Genomic DNA, 16,467 nt, shown 5'->3' with positions numbered 1-16,467 from the left:
CTACAGACTCCACCAAAAAACTACTCAACTTAAGAACTGAATTTGGAAAAACAACCAGATACAAAGTCAATGGTCAGAAATCAAACACATTTTTTAACATCAACAATGAAACACCAGAAACAGAAATCAAGAAAAAAATCTCATTTGATATAGCAACAAGAAAAATAAAGTACCTAGGAATAAACGTAACCGAGGAGGTAAAAGACCTGTACTCAGAAAACTATACAACACTGAAGAAAAAAACTAAGGAAGACACAAACAAATGGAAGCATATACCATGCTCATGGATTGGAAGAATTAACATCATCAAAATGGCCATACTACCCAAAGCAATTTACAGATTCAATGCAATACCTATTGACATACCAATGACATATTTCACAGATCTAGAACAAACATTTCAGAAATGTATATGGAACCATAAGCAACCCAAAATAGCTGCAGCAATTTTGAGAGAGAAGAACAAAGCAGGAGGGATCACAATACCTGATATCAAACTGTATTACAAGGCCACTGTAACCAAAGCAGCCCGGTACTGGCATAAAAACAGGTACATAGACCGATGGAACAGCACAGAGAGCCCAGAAGTAAATCCAATTCTCTATGGTCAATTAATATTTGACAAAGGGGGAAGAAGCATAAAATGGAGTAAAAATAGCCTCTTCAACAAATGGTGTTGGGAGATCTGGACAGCTAGAGGCAAAAAAATGAAACTTGATTACCAACTTACACCATACACAAAAATAAATTCAAAGTGGATAAAATATTTAAATATAAGTTATGACACCATAAAAGTCTTAGAGGAAAACATTGGCAGGAAACTCTCATACATTCCACACAGCAACATCTTCATGGATATGTCCCCTAAAGCAAGGGGCATAAAGGAAAGAATAAACAAATGCCACCTCATCAAATTAAAAACCTTCTGCATGGCTAAAGAAAACAGCATTAAAATGAAAACAGAACCAACTATATGGTAAAACATATTTGCCAATGATACCTCAGACAAGGGTTTGAATTCCAAAATATATAAAGAACTCACATGGCTCCACTCCAGGAAGGCAAAAACCCAATTAAAAAGTGGGCAAAAGATTTGAACAGACGCTTCTCCAAGGAGGGCATGCAGAGGGCCCAGAGACATATGCTGAGTGAAATAAGCCAGGTGTTGAAGGACAAATACCATATGATCTCACCTTTAACAGGAAGCTAAACAACAAAACAAACAAGCAAGCAAAATATAACCAAAGACACTGAAATAGAGAACAGGGGGACAGCAACCAGAGGGGAGAGGGGAGGGAATTTCAGGGGAAATAGGGGAGGGATTTAGAAGAACAAATATAAAGGATACATGGGCAACAACTAAGAAGGGTGGAAATGGGAAGGAGGGGGGAGCATGGGGGGGTGGGATGGGAGTAATAGACAGAAAACTGTACTTGAAAAATAATTAAATAAATTAAATTTTTTTCAACTGTAAACTTGAATTTAAAATTTCAAATAAAAGTATTACCAACCTCTTAAAAAATAAAGACAATTAAAAAAAGAAAGAAAAGATGATCAGCGTCATTAGCCATCAGAGAGATGGAAATTAAAACCACAATGAAATACTACCTCATACCTGTCAGAATGGCCATCATAAACAAATCAACTAACAAGTGTTGGAGAGGATACAGAGAAAAAGGAACCCTAGTGCACTGTTGGTGGGAATGCAGACTGGTGCAGCTACTGTAGAAAACAGTATGAAATTTCCTCGGAAAAGTAAAAATGGAACTACCTTTTTACCCAGCAATTCTACTGCTGGAATTATACTCTAAGAACCCTGAAACACCAATACAAAAGACCTATGCACCCCAATGTTCACAGCATCACAATTTATAATAGCCAAGAGCTGGAAGCAACTTAAGTGCCCATCAGCAAATGAGTTAATCAAAAAACTTCCCCAGTCTGGCAAAAGAAATAGACTTCCAGGAAATCCAGGAAGCTCAGAAAGTCCCAAAGAAGTTGGATCCAAGAAGGAACACACCAAGGCACATCATAATTACATTAGCCAAGACTAAAATGAAGGAGAGAATCCTAGAAGCAGCAAGAGATAAAAGGACAGTCACCTACAAAGGAGTACCCATCACACTGTCAGCTGATTTCTCAAAAGAGACCTTACAGGCAAGAAGGGGCTGGAAAGAAGTATTCCAAGTCATGAAATCCAAAAACCTACAGCCAAGATTGCTCTATCCAGCAAAGCTTTCATTTAGAATGGAAGGACAGATAAAGTGCTTCTCAGATTAGGTCAAGTTCAAGGAGTTCATCATCACCAAGCCCTTATTATATGAAATGCTAAAGGGACTTATATAAGAAAAAGAAGATGAAAAATATGAGCAGTGAAAGGACAGCAAACTCACAGTTATTAACAACCACACCTAAAACAAAAGTAAACCAAGAGGACAGCTAGATCAGGAGTGGAACCATAGAAATGGAGATCACATGGAGGGTTAGCAACAGGGGAGTGGGAGGAGGAGAAGGGGGGAGAAGGTACAGAAAATAGCATAGACGGTAGGTAGAAAATAGATAGGGGGAGGGCAAGAATAGTGGGGGAAATATAGAATCTAAAGAACTTGAGACACGTGGTTATAAACTAAGGGGGGAAGTGGTGGGGGAGGGAGTGTGCAGGTGGAGGAGAATGAAGGGGGGGAATAGAACAACTGTAATGGTATAATCAATAAAATATATGAAAAATAATAAGTAAACAAATAAAAATTAAAACAAACAAACAAACAAAAAACTATGGTACATTTACACAATGGAATTCTATGCAGCAGAAAGAAAGAAGGAGCTACAACCCTATGCAACAGCACGGATGGAACTGGAGAGCATTATGCTAAGTGATATAAGCCAGGCAGTGAGTGACAAATACTACATGATGTAACCTTTAACTGAAACATAATCAACAAAAGGAAAAAGCAAACAAAATATAGCCAGAGTCATCGAAATTAAGAACAATCTAACAATAGCCAGAAGGGCGGTGGGAGGGGACAGTGGGGAGAAGGGTTTTCGGGAACTACTACAAAGGACACATGAACGAAACCAAGGGGGAGGGTGGAAGCAAGGCAGGGAGGTGGGTTTGCCTGGGGTCGGGTAAGGGGCGCGGGGAAATGCAGACAACTGTAATTAAACAACAATAAAGTCATTTTAAAATGTGAAATATCCATTGCTGCAAAGGGGCCAGTTCCATCATCTTTACTAGAGTGGTGGCTTTTACAAAATTATATGCACAAAAAATTGAGTTTAAATTATTTTGTGGTTGCTGATATTTTTATGCTTGAGCCAGCAGTATGCTTTTAGCACCAACCAATGAATTGAAAATTCTTCTCCTCTGTATCAGAAAGCAATTCTTTATAGAAGAAAATTAGGGCTTGCAGTGAAATATTTCATTGTAACAATCGCAAATATTGCCTACTAGGTGATCTAATCTGTACTTGAATCTGTGTTTTCACCCCTTTCATCTCATCAGCTTTCACCACAGTCCCAACTAAGACAGAATTTTATTTCGATGGGTTGTTGGCTTCATAAAGTGCGGTGCAACCTGTCCCACTTCCCATCAAAGTCCCCTTCTGCTGAAAACCCCCTTGGTTTTCTTTCAGTTAGCTTTATTATTTTGTTGGTGTAATGATATTTTATTTTCCACCAAAGATGGAATGTCTCTATCTTTCACTAATGATTTTTCAATTCTTGGATGAGTTTCCTTTTAAATATCATCATGTATTATTTTTTGGATAAATATGCACAATGATTGTGAAATTAGTTACCCATATTTGGGGCTTTTATGTATCATTCCTTAATTGATCTCTTCCCTCTCAGCATCACCCAGTCTTCTGGGTTCACTTCAATTACTGACTGAGAAATCTCTATCTGAATAAAATAAAGAGGAGAAAATTGATGTTACCCTAGAGTCTTTTCCACCCTGATAAATAATAATTACAATTAAGAATGCTGTCTTGTATTAGATTGATTTTCAAGACCATTACCCACACTAGCTGAAAACTAGGACAAGAGCACACTAATTCAACCATTTGAAGGTTCAATCCATCATTTCTACTTGTCACTTTTGACAACTATTTGACCCAAGCTGCACTTAACCTGGACCCAGACGTGCAGTCTGAGGGGAAAAGGGTTTCGACTTTCCAGGCAAGGGGAGCAAAAGCTCAAAGTACAGCCATGCTGTTCATAGGCTCTGGTTTTGAAACTTTGAGACCTGACTCCAGGATGGACATGCATGTGTAGGAAAGCCTAGATTGTCTGCTCTCGAATCCAGCTCCTACGACCTCCTAAAAGATAGCCCCTTTCACCAAAGAGCTTGGGCATAGGTATAAACCCATTTCCTCTGGTGTCTCCTGGTACAAAAGGCCCAGGTTGAAACACTTTTTGTTGTGTTAATCCAATGAACATGCCACATTACGATTCTGTTCAGTTCTAGGTCAACGTTCTTATGTTCAGAATAGTCTTGCTCTTCCATGAGAATATGGGTATGGTTTAGACCCTCAGCAGCTGATCTGGAGGCGATTTGTGTTTCCTCCAGTAAGTAACCCATCCCTGTTGAACTCTGGGTGGTCAGGAATGTAAAATGCATCATGCTTAGGAGATAGTCCCCAAATGAAGTAGGAGTCCTACTTTGAGGAACTGGCTAATGACAGGTTGAAGTGGTGATTCCAAAATGCCATTGTTTTGTCATTTGTAGGGACAACTGTAGCATTATCAGCACATTATCCATAGGCATCTGACCTTAGCCGGGTCTATCAGTCCCCCCAGGGAATTTTTAAAAAACAGAGCTGAGGGGAGGAGGGGACCAGCCCCTTACAGCAGAACTGTAAGAAGACTGATTTGCACGGACGTGTCTCCCACCACAAAGGGAAAGCTGGCTCACTGCGACAATGAGTGACACTGGCCCAGACAGAAACCAGGATGAGACAAGAGAGGCCCTGGTTCCCATTGTTTCAGAGGTCCAGAGGCACCTTTTTCCTTTCCACAGTTTGTTGTTCAACTATCTCTTTGATTATATAAAATATCATCAGAAGCTTTCCAATAAACTGCTTCTTCCTGGACTCGCTGGCTCCAGTTGGGTTTTTGCTCATTTACGCTTGAGTTCTATATACATACATGCTTGGGAGTTCAAAACTAGACATCGGTCAGGCCATTCTAGGGGTATCTGGAGCGAGCTATGGTTTGTAATTACAACTGAAATGTTTTCCCAAAATACCAGCCACAGTGAAGAGAGCTATAGGCAGGAATCACAGTTTTTCTGGTTCTGTGTTAAGGGTTGGAACACAACTTTTGATGAGAAGATCCCAGATTAGCTCCTTTCTACTTGATCACTTGTTCATCAACACATTCTCTCACACCCCCTCCCACTGACTGAATCCAAATGGTTACTGGGTGGAGGAAAATGGGAGAGCCAGTCCCTGATGTTTTTCTAAATATCTTTGTCTTTTCTCCTATTTTCCCCATGAGATTACATTTTAAGTGTGTCATTTACTTTTATTTTTTAAATTTATTTCTTAATCTTCACTGGAGGATATGTTTACTGATTTGAGAAAAAGAGAGTGAGGCTAAGAGAGAGACAGAGAAAGAGACATCAATATGAGAGGGAAACATGGATCAGTTGCCTGCGGTATGTACCCTGACTGGGAATTGAACCCAAGACCTTCTGGTGTACAGGACAACACCCCAACTGAGCCACCAGGACAATGTTGGGTTTTACTTTTACATGTAATAAATACTATCCTTGGGCATTTTAGAATATATGCTTCCTAATTTTATAAATGTAAATCCCAATAATGGCTAATGACTTTAAACTCTATCAGTTCTCATTCCCCATATTTCGGGAGCATTCCATAGGCCAGAATTCTCAGTCCTGGGCATATCTATTTTTATTTCTTGTAGCCTTCCAACTGCTCCAGCATGGACACCTGATGCAGAATCAGGTCTCCCAAGTTGGTTGTTGAGTGAAAAAGCAACCTTGCAAAATTCTGGAGCGAGGTTGTCAGTTGATTAATCCTTCTCTTCCACTAGGTGGTGCTGATTGACACGCTGTCTGGCTTGTGTTTAAAGGCCTCCATCCCTCACCATTTGCTTGACTGTAGGACTTGATGAGAAGCAGCAAATGTACTTGTTGAAGCCAGGAATTTCTGAGTCTCGTCTGGGCCTTTTCCTCTGGCTAGATGGGTGGGCTTCTTAATTTCTTTATTCTTAAATAGGTCTAAGGGCCCTTTACCTAGCTGTGTCAGAGGACATGATGAGGTGTCCTGCTCTCTCTCTTGACAGTCCTCAGAGGCCCACTGTCTTGGGGTTTGATGTTTGAGGGCACTGTTTTACAAGACCTAAATGTGAAAGGGGTTATTTGGCTGAGAGAGAAAAGATATAGCCTTCAGCAACCAGTACTGGATACCTCACTATTACCCTGGCTGCTGGTCATTAATATTTGGTTTCTAGGCTATTGGTGACTGGGGTTCTTTTTTTTGTGGAGATTGCAATGAGATTGCATTCCAGATATAAATTTTATTTTAAAATGTAAAAAATATTCTCCTAGGATCATTTAGAATAAACTTTATAAGAAATATTTTACAGAACTCGTGTTTGGGTGGGACAAATCCTAATGCAATAGTGTTTCATTTATCAGGCATCATCACAGAAAGAAGTGTTGTATATACACAAATTGTTCAGATATGCAAACTATATTTGTAAAAGGTTTTCTTTCTTTATTACCAGAGAGAGGAGGAAGGAGGGAGAAAGAGAGGAGGGACCAAAACATCAACGTGTGGTTGCCTCTCATGTGCCCCCTACTGGGAACCTGGCCTGCAACCTAGGCGTGTGCCCTGACAGAATCAAACTGGAGACGCTTTGCTTCCCTGTCCGGCTCTCAATCCACTGAGCCACACCAGCCAGGGCTCAAACTTTGTTTTTCCATGCCAAATTTTTTGAAAGTTATGCATGATTGGAGTCAATTTAAATAGTCCTAAGATATATTGTGCATGCTGTGCTTTCTTAAGCATAATATGCTATATTTAATTTAATAACTCATAATCATCACTTTTATTCATTTTTTTATTTTTTATTCTAAGAGCTGTTTGGTAATGTAGTATTTCTTCCCCGAAAACTTGCTAAATGTTGCTACTGTTTTTCCTAAGCACATTCTAACCTTTTCTGTTTTTCAAGCTCACAATTATTGGCACATGTTATGTTCAGTACTAAATTGGCAGGCTGCTCAGTTTGGGTTAACCCAAGTGCTAATCTCCTCAATTGAAGTTCTGCATACCAGTATCTTTGGGCAGAGGACCCTGCTCCTTTCCAGCTTTCCATGGGGTCTTCTGGACTCCTGAACACCTCAAACCCCAGGGACAGTTTCCCAAGAATGGTCCAATATGAGACCTTACTCTAGGCCCCATCACTCGCTGAGCACCTCTTTCTTATTCAGACTCCATAATGAAAAACGGCTTTATTAAAGACAGAAAAGAAATAACATTAACATAATTAAATAGGGAGAGAGGGGGAAATCTACAAAAGTCAGAGTCACAGTGGTAGGTTCTTAGCAAAAAGGAGAGGTCATAAGAGAGAAATAGTAGGCATGATCCTTTATTTGTAAGAACAGAAACTCAGTTCAAAGTGGCTTAAGATCAAACATTTACCAAACAGTAAAGAAGATGAAAAACATCAGGAGAAGAGGATAGAAGAGCCTCCAGGACCTGATTGCTCTCCATCTCTGCCCTACTTTCTTTTGTCTTGGCTCCTGCACACACACGTCTTCTCTATTCATGGCCCCCAGCAGACCCAGGTTTATATCCCCCTGGTTTCCAGTAACTCTTACAGGCATCTCAGAATTGGCTGTAATTGGTTGGACTTGGGTCTCATGGCTCCTGAAATTCAGTTATTATGAAAAATTGTAATACACTGATTGGCTAGATCTGGTCCACATGGTATCCCTGGAGATAAAGGGATGGGTCAGACAACCATAACTACAAGGACCTAGAATTTAGAGTTTAAGCATAGTCATTCCCCAAAGGAAAAACCATTGTATTGTATTACCAGTGCAGGTATGAATGGAGCCGGAAGAATTAACCAACAGATTTGTGCTCAAGAATCTAATTAAAATAAGCAAGTCAAGCCTGGACACTGACTTACCAACTTCTCAGAGAAATTATGATTCAGAGAAATTCTACCATACACTAGCCATGTCTTCCCATTGGGTGTCTACCTACTATAAGACTTTTTTCTTGCAGGTTCTCCTCTCACCTCCATCTGCTCCCAGGAAGAATCAGGGATGGAAGAGGGAGAAAGCAAGGATGCTGCTGAAATCTCTATTTCAAACATCTCTGAATTCTCTTAAGATCTTTTATTCTATTTGTTAGGTCCTCAATTACTTCAGCTAAATTTTCTGTCTTTATACAGGTCTTAAACAGGTCCAATAGCATGACGATTTTTCCAAGAATATGAATATTGTAGAAAATAATCAAATATAGATTAATGGCTAGCCCCATGTTACTCCGATTGTTGGCCACACCATCACACAAGAGGGTTACCTGTGAAGTGAGTCTAGATCAACCTTCTCACCTAATTCCCTACTATTGAATTGGAAATTTTAAAGAGTTCTAGAGAAATCCATGGATTCCTTCCTCCCTCCCTGCCACAAAAATGAACTGAGATCTTACTATATACCAATCACTGATGATACAATCATGAAGACAAGATTCCTAACTTGGGATAATTAACAATGGTTTTAGTGAGAGTGAGGGTATTGCCTGAGGTTGTATGCAAAATTCTCCATGTTTGTACACTTTTTCTGGGAGAGGATTTATAACTTTTACCAGAGCTTCAAGGCTCTGGTAAAAAAGTTTAACAGTGATCAAGAAAGTTTAAGAGTCACTCCTCAGAGAGAAAGGGGGAGAAAGAAAAAAAGAGAGATACAATTCCTGATGAAAGATTTCTATTGTTTGATACAGAGCCAGAGAATGAGGGTGATTCCAGCTGAGCTGGACTTGCATCATCTCACTTTCCCTAAAACCATTTCCAGCTAGGATTGAGATTCTAGAAAGTATACTAGCAGATTTTTTTCTTCTTCTTTCTTTTTCCCTTTAATGGTGAATAAGCCTATTGCGTGTTGATTATATTAAATTAGCCACTGCCTGTCCCTGACCTCCATCCCTTCCCCAAGGGACATTGAGCAATATCCTAATCAGACCACATGTGGATCTGGGTAGTGTCTGGCTTTCTTGTGATGTAGCTGAGTCTTGGCTGCAGTGCCCCCTTCTTCTGTTCTCCTTCCTGACGCCCATCCTCTGAACATGTGTTTCTTCCCTCAGGGCTTACCCTGTGCCCCATTCTTTTTGTTCATCTTTGCCCTTACCAAAGGATTAATTAATAAGTGGGGTGTTGGTTGATAAAGGAACTCATGATTGCCTTTCAAGAGAAGATTATCCAATAGATTTGAAAAGCTCTCCAGGATTCAAAGGAATGAAGCTTTGATGGTTGAATGATTGTCAGAGGAACTGATATTTCAAGGCACTAGAGACTCCCAAATCATAAAGGTGTCTGCTGATTCCCAAGGAAAGTGTGTGCTCATGGGCTGGGATCCCAACAATGGGTCAGGATGTCCTGAGAGTCACTGGGTTTCCTGGTTATTAATTCCTCTCTCTGTCAAGTAAGAGGATTGTACTACATTTTCTTCAATAGTTTCAAAATATCGGAAGAGTGAATGAGAATCCAAAAGACTTGGACTCATTGTACAAAAAAACTCCCAACAAGCAGAAATGTCCACACACCAAAGAGTAGGTAGAGAACACTCTGTCACGGAGGTTTTGATGTCAAAGCTGGACAGCCGTTTGCAGGATTTATTGCAGAAAGGATTCACTGTGTGTGCAAACTTGTTTTTCATTGAACCGTGAGGAAGGTGCATCTATCTGCTAGCCACTGATGAATCCGCACTGAAACATGACACCGACAGTTTCAGCGCTAGTTAAGTCTGCATTTCAGATTCAGGGCCAATTAGAATACAATAGGGAAAGGTGGGGCTTGAGCCAAGATAGAGCTTAATAAAGGCATTCAAATGTTAAAATTAAACTCATTTCTGTGGGCCAGGTAAAATAGGTCTGCAAGCTGAATTTGACATCACAAAGTGATGTCTATGGTTCAGATAACAGTACAGATGTATTAAGCACTTGCCATGTGCCAACATTGTTGTAGGTGCTTTATACACATACATGTCACCTATTCCTATAATTAAGGCACTCTTATTAGGCACAGTTATCATCTTCATCTTACAGATGAGAAAGCTAAGACACAAAAGAGTTAAGTTAGAAGCCAAAGTCACGTGGCCAGGAAAAAGACTAACTTCAGACCCATTTTTGAAACTTTGTGTTGCTTCTATATAGATGATTTCTCTGATTCTGAACTTTTTTTATTATGTGCAATGGGTCTTATTTACTCAAACTGAAGAAAGTTATTGAGCAAGTTTTGCTCACTTCTCTTTTACAAGGCCTGCTTTACACAGATTACAGTGAAAAGAGTCAGAATTCATTCTAGACTTGAATGAGGAAGGACTTCTGACAATACATCTCATTTTTGAAATCGTCTTCTCAAAGTACATAAGCCCCAGAAGGTGCTACTGTCAGATGGTACCCATCCTGCTAACCAGCCCAAGGCTGAAATGCAGCCCCTAACACATAATCTAGGAAGTAGAAGAGATCCAGTCATCAGCATAACTCATAACTTGTTGATCAGATATCTCTCACTCCTTAAATTCAATCACTTTGTGGTCAGTGCACAAGTTTGCTAGATCCAAGAGTGATTTGCTTCTTCCTTTGACACGTAAAATGGAAGATTATGATGGCCAGTGGTTATCATGGGAAACCACTGCCTCACCGCTTTAAAACAGTGCAGTACAGATGACCCTTGCTGGGCCATATACTCTAGATAATCTAAATATAGAATTTGCAGGTTGGGTGGGGCCCTGGAATCTACATTTTTTAAAGTCCCCCAGACAATTCTAGTGTAGCTAGAGTGGACAGCCACTCCCCTAGAACAAAGAGATCTGGAGTTGGGGAGAAGAAAGAGAGGAAATGGCAGCAAAGGCCTCAGGTAAGAGGGTACCCAGGTTATTAGTAGAGAAGAGGCCATGGTGCTTATCTCTTTATTACACACACACACACACATGCACACTTTTCTATCTGTCTGGTCTATGTCTAGAAAAGAACAAGACAGCAGTAAGAAGATATGAATTAAAAAATCACTACCCAACCTTGGTCTCAGCTGGGTCTCAATAGAGTGAATTTATAGGGAATCCTATCAGCAAGGCACTGTGGTTTTCCTCTGAAACACTCCATCCTCTGTGGGCAGAATTGGAAAGAGCACGTCTGGGGGTTTCTTAGAGCTTTGGGTAGACAAGATGGACACAGAGGCCTCTCACCAGCCACTGAACTAAGAGGGGACAGCAAGCAGTTGATAGATTCCATGAAGATTCTCCTGTGGCTCCTATGAGTAAGCCACACTGCTAGTGAGCATATGTTATTCCACTGCCAAGGAAATGCCACCTGGAGTGAATTCCCTGCCCAAATAGAGGTGGTCCACTATGCTCATATCTATGTTCACATCTATGTTCCTTAGACTTTTTTCAAGCCACTCTTGCCATACTCTGGAGATTACTTTCTCATTTCAGACAAACTTTAGATGTATAACCATCACTCTATTTCTGTAATAATGACCTTCTTGTATCTCATGGGACTGCCAGATCCAGCTACAACACAGCTGATCATGAATTTGTGACTCAGTGGTCAATATTTTAAGACAACCTTTAGCCAGTTCCAATAAGGAGGCGTCAGCCAGCATCTTCTAGCAATTATTGTAATTTATGTATTAAAAAAACCAAATAGCAATGCTCAGAGTTCTTTAAGAGATTCTTGACTAACCACATGAGGATGGAGTTTCATCCGAAGAGGAACCAGCTTCTTGTTGTTCGCTTCTGATCACAGGGAGTCTCAGAGTTAAGTGTTATCTGAGATTAAATTGTGGCTTTCCTTTCTTATCCCTCCTCCCTTTTTATTTAACTATCCTCTGCTCTAGCCGGAACCCAGGCGTTAGCACGGACAGTGTGCCTTCCAGCTGAACCGAGTGTCTATGACTCAGCTGTCCAGAGAGGCGCAGCTGGCTTGGCACTGATTTTAAAAGGCTTCTCTCTCCCTCTGCCCCTCCCTCTCCCTCTCCTTCTCTCTCTCCCCCCTCCCTCTCCTTTTACCTCTCCCTCTTCAGTCAAACAGTGTGGTCCAAGAGCCAAGTCCCTTTAGTTGGCTGTGAGGAGCACAGAGGGAAACTCCTAGTTCTCTGGCTACAGGCTTAGGCTGGGGAAGCAACTTATAAGGTCAATGTCCCAAACCAAAGCAGACAGAAGTACAAATAAACAGCCACAGGGAGACAGACACGGAGTCAGGAAAATCCCCTACATGACTAGACTATCAGTTTCAGCAGTGCCGTGGATGGGAACATTAGGTTCAAGTCCATGGCACTGAGGCCAAAGAGTGAGCCTTGGACTAAGTGGGCTTCTCAAACCCATTTCTCTTTAGTCAGTGACATTTTGTTAAAAAAAGGAAAAATCATGTGTGGGATGGGTGGGAGTCAGTTTCAGATAATTATAAAAATGATGCATTTTCAGTATTTGAGTTAACTGAGGTAGAAGGGCAATCTAAACTAGTAAAGGGCTTGAAGTTTAGAACCTCTCAAAAGCCAGTGCGGAGGGGTCTTCCTGGGTGGCATTCTAAGAAAAGAGTGGGTGTTTGACACCTGGAATGTCCATTTAAATCCTGCTTCCAACCCAGTTTGCTGTGATCGGTATTGCCAGAGGCAGCTGTGTCGTCGAGCTAAGGAAGCTTCTATTTCAGGATTCCCCTCCAACAGGGACGCAGCGAAGGGGCACTAGTAGTGTGTTCATATGGTCATACATTGATGTAAACTTTGCAAAAGTAAACTGTTTTGGTATTCCTTTTCATAAAAAGAGGGACCTTACCCAACTTGTATTAACTTGATACCCTTTAAAACCTGGATCCAAAGCAGCTCAGAGCCATGTTTGGGGCTGGAGGTGGTAGTGAAGGAGACTGCTTTTGGAGTTCACTCTTGTGCCTGTTGATTCAGGAATGGAGGAGGAGGTACTTTGCCGTGGGTGTCCAGATTTTTATTTTCATTGGTGACTTATTGGTGACCCCTTTCTTCTTCCAGGCCAGGCCCCCCTGTGTCCCTCAGGTTAATTCAATGTATCTCTATGGACTCCTTTTATATTCTTGATTCTTACCTTAGAAATAAGTGAAAAAAGCCCTGGCTGGTGTAGCTCAGCAAATTGAGCACGAGCCTGCGAACCACAGAATCGTGGTTTGATTCCCAGTCAGGGCACATGCCTGGGTTGCAAGCCAGTTCCCAGCAGGGGACACACGAGAGGCAACCATACATTGATATTTCTCTCCCTCTCTCCTTCCCTTCCCCCTAAAGATAAATAAATAAAATATTTTTTTAAAATCATTCCTTTTAAAAAAAGAAATAAGTCAAAAAGCATGTGGGCCTGGCACAAAGAAAGCATTCAGTAAATACCAGCAGTGGGCCCTTGCTTGTGTAGCTCAGTGAGTTGGGCACAGGCCTGCAAACCCTAAGGTCACTGGTTCAATTCCCAGTCAGAGCACATGCCTGGGTTGCAGGGCCAGGTCCTTAGTTGCCTCTCAACTGAACTGATCCATGTTCCTCTCTCACACTAATGTTTCTCTCCCTTTCCTTCTCCCTTTCTTACCTGCCTCTAAAAATAAATAATCTTTTAAAAAAAACTCACAAGGGTACCCCTGTCCATGGCTACCTCACACCCTCGGCCATGGCAATCGTCCATGGTTGGCATGTGGCTTAGAGCAGGTCTTTCAGAGCCCTTCCTTGGGTTATTTCAACTGGAGCAGGGTGGAGAGAATTTCTTTTCTCTCTTCCCAAGCCTATAAAGAATATGTACCCATAGCTGGTGGCAGACAGTTCTCCTGCCTGGTGGGAAAGCTGGTCGGAGAATGAATGGAGAAAGTCAGTAGCACCCCAGTCCCTGATTTCAGCCAGCCCCATGCCATCTTTTTATGGGTTTATGAGCCAGTACATTTCCTCTTTCTTCTCAAGTAGGTTGCTTGTCTCCTGCAAGCCAAATCACCCTGACTAATACATCTTTTATCCAGAATCATATTGTCTTGGAAAACATTCATCCAGCTTTCTGTTTCTTTTTTATTAGATCAAGGCTTCCTCTTGGGCATACACTGTGTGGAATCATTCTTTAAAATGAAATTTTAATCGCTTCTGTCAACACAACTAACATGAATGAATTACCATACGCCTTTGACACTTTCGACTCAGCGACCATATATTGAATACCTATTATGTCCATGGCAACTGGCTCCCATCTGGACTAGGTCAACTAACTGGAATCCGATTGTGTTTATATTGAAAATAAACAAGCCATAACTTCCCCACCCTCTATTGCTGAACAGAAGGAGGAACTCTCAGGTTAACTAATGTTGGCTACAGTTTCTGGAAGATAGTAAGTGCCATGCAGACTCTGGACTTCAGATTATCTAGGAGCTTGAAGGACATTTTCACCATCATAAGTCTTAAAAAACAGACCTAGCTGTGTTTTGTATGATGACTTTGGTCTCACTGAAATTATTCACAAAAGACAACCATTCTCCTATTAGGCATCTCTGGGGGTGGTGATTTCCTGTATTGATGGGGCTGTGTGACTAGAAGGCAGCAATTTTTATTGAGTATACAGAGATGTACACCACAGCTCAAATTTATTCAATCAACGCTCAAATTAATGTTGCAAAGAATAAGACCTTTCCATTAAAAGTGAAGTATGAGTTGTAACAAATGTCTCTGATTGACTTTTCAAGTAATACTGTTGAAGAGATTGAAGACAGTCTTTTTCATGAGTAGGTTTTATATATATATATATATGTGTGTGTGTGTGTGTGTGTATACACACACACAACTTGAAACCTAATTTTCACATAAAGTGGGAAAATATATTTTAGCTCAGTTCACTATCCCAGTTTTCACAAATTATATACTATAAAGATCCATATTATTGAGTGAGTGATGAATAGTAAATTACCTTAAATAGAGGGAATTCAGAAATACTAATTTTTGTCTTAGCTCTGTTCCTAAATTATTGCAACTAACATGAGCCTCAGTTTCTTATTCTGTAAAATAAAAGGGTTAAACTACACAGCAACTGCCATTTGCTATTACTATGTGCTAGGCAGTGCACTAGCACGCCGTGTACATTTTTATACCACCATTTATTTCTCCCATCATTTTTTACTAAGTAGTGTTGTTTGTTTGTTTGTTTGTTTGTTTGGTCTCTTTACATAAAAGAGACTGAGGCTCAGAGACCTGAAGAAATTTCCCCAAGATCTCACGCCACAATAAGTGGCAGAGTAAAAATTCAGACTAGATTAGAGCAGGTCAACAGCTCACACTTGAGTATTTGATACTGCTATTCTTGGATGATGTCAGAGATTCTTCCAACTTTAAAGCACTGTTTTTCTATGGCAATGTAGCAATCTATTTCAGCCTTAATAGGGTTTCATTGTTATTTTAATACATTTGAACCACATTGTGGTAGTTAATTTCTGATTAATCCAATTGTAATAAAAATGTGATTTCAGACCTATTTGTCCAATTATAACTGGTTTAGACGTAATTTTTAACAAAATTAAGATATACTAGACAAGAAAAAAAACAATGGTCATTTGATTCCATAGCTCCTGACCACACTACTTTTTTTTTGACAGAAACCCCGTTTAGAAGGTGAATTCTGTCCTGAAAGGGAAATTAACCACTCTTGGCTCTTTCTCAGTTAGCATAATCCTAAACCAACACACTCCTTTCCCCCCCTGGTCTCCAATCCCTTCAGCCCAGCCACTACAAACACTGTCTGACCTTGTAGTCTAACAGGTAGTTGGTGGTGGTGGTAGTGATTTTTGTCCTATTGAACCTCCTCCAAACTTGGGGATTCCAAGGGAAATCTATCAACAAGCTCATGCTTAGCTTCCAGAGTGTCCAAGGAGGAGCTGGGAGTTGGAGTTGCAAAGAAATTCCTTGTAGTTGCTCTCAACAGTGAGGGCAGAGATGAAGCAGATAGAAATATAAAACAGTGTAAAATAAAAGGTAAATGATACTCTAGGGAAGGGGTGTGCAACCCATGGCCTGCAGGTTGCATGCAGCCCAGGATGGCTATGAATATGGCCCAACAGAAACCTGTAAATTTACTTAAAACCTTTTTTTCTTGCTCATCAGTTTTCATTAGTGTTTGTGTATTTAATGTGTGGCCCAAGACAGCTCTTCTTCCTCCGGTGTGGCCCAGAGTCGCCAAAAGGTTGTACAACTCTGTGCCTGGGGACTCCTAACTGCTACAGTAAAAACAAA

The sequence above is a fragment of the Sturnira hondurensis genome, unplaced genomic scaffold (genome assembly GCF_014824575.4).
Source record: "Sturnira hondurensis isolate 20B ecotype Veracruz unplaced genomic scaffold, ASM1482457v3 Scaffold0014302, whole genome shotgun sequence".
Lineage (NCBI taxonomy): Eukaryota > Metazoa > Chordata > Mammalia > Chiroptera > Phyllostomidae > Sturnira > Sturnira hondurensis.
This window is presented reverse-complemented; position numbering follows the sequence as displayed.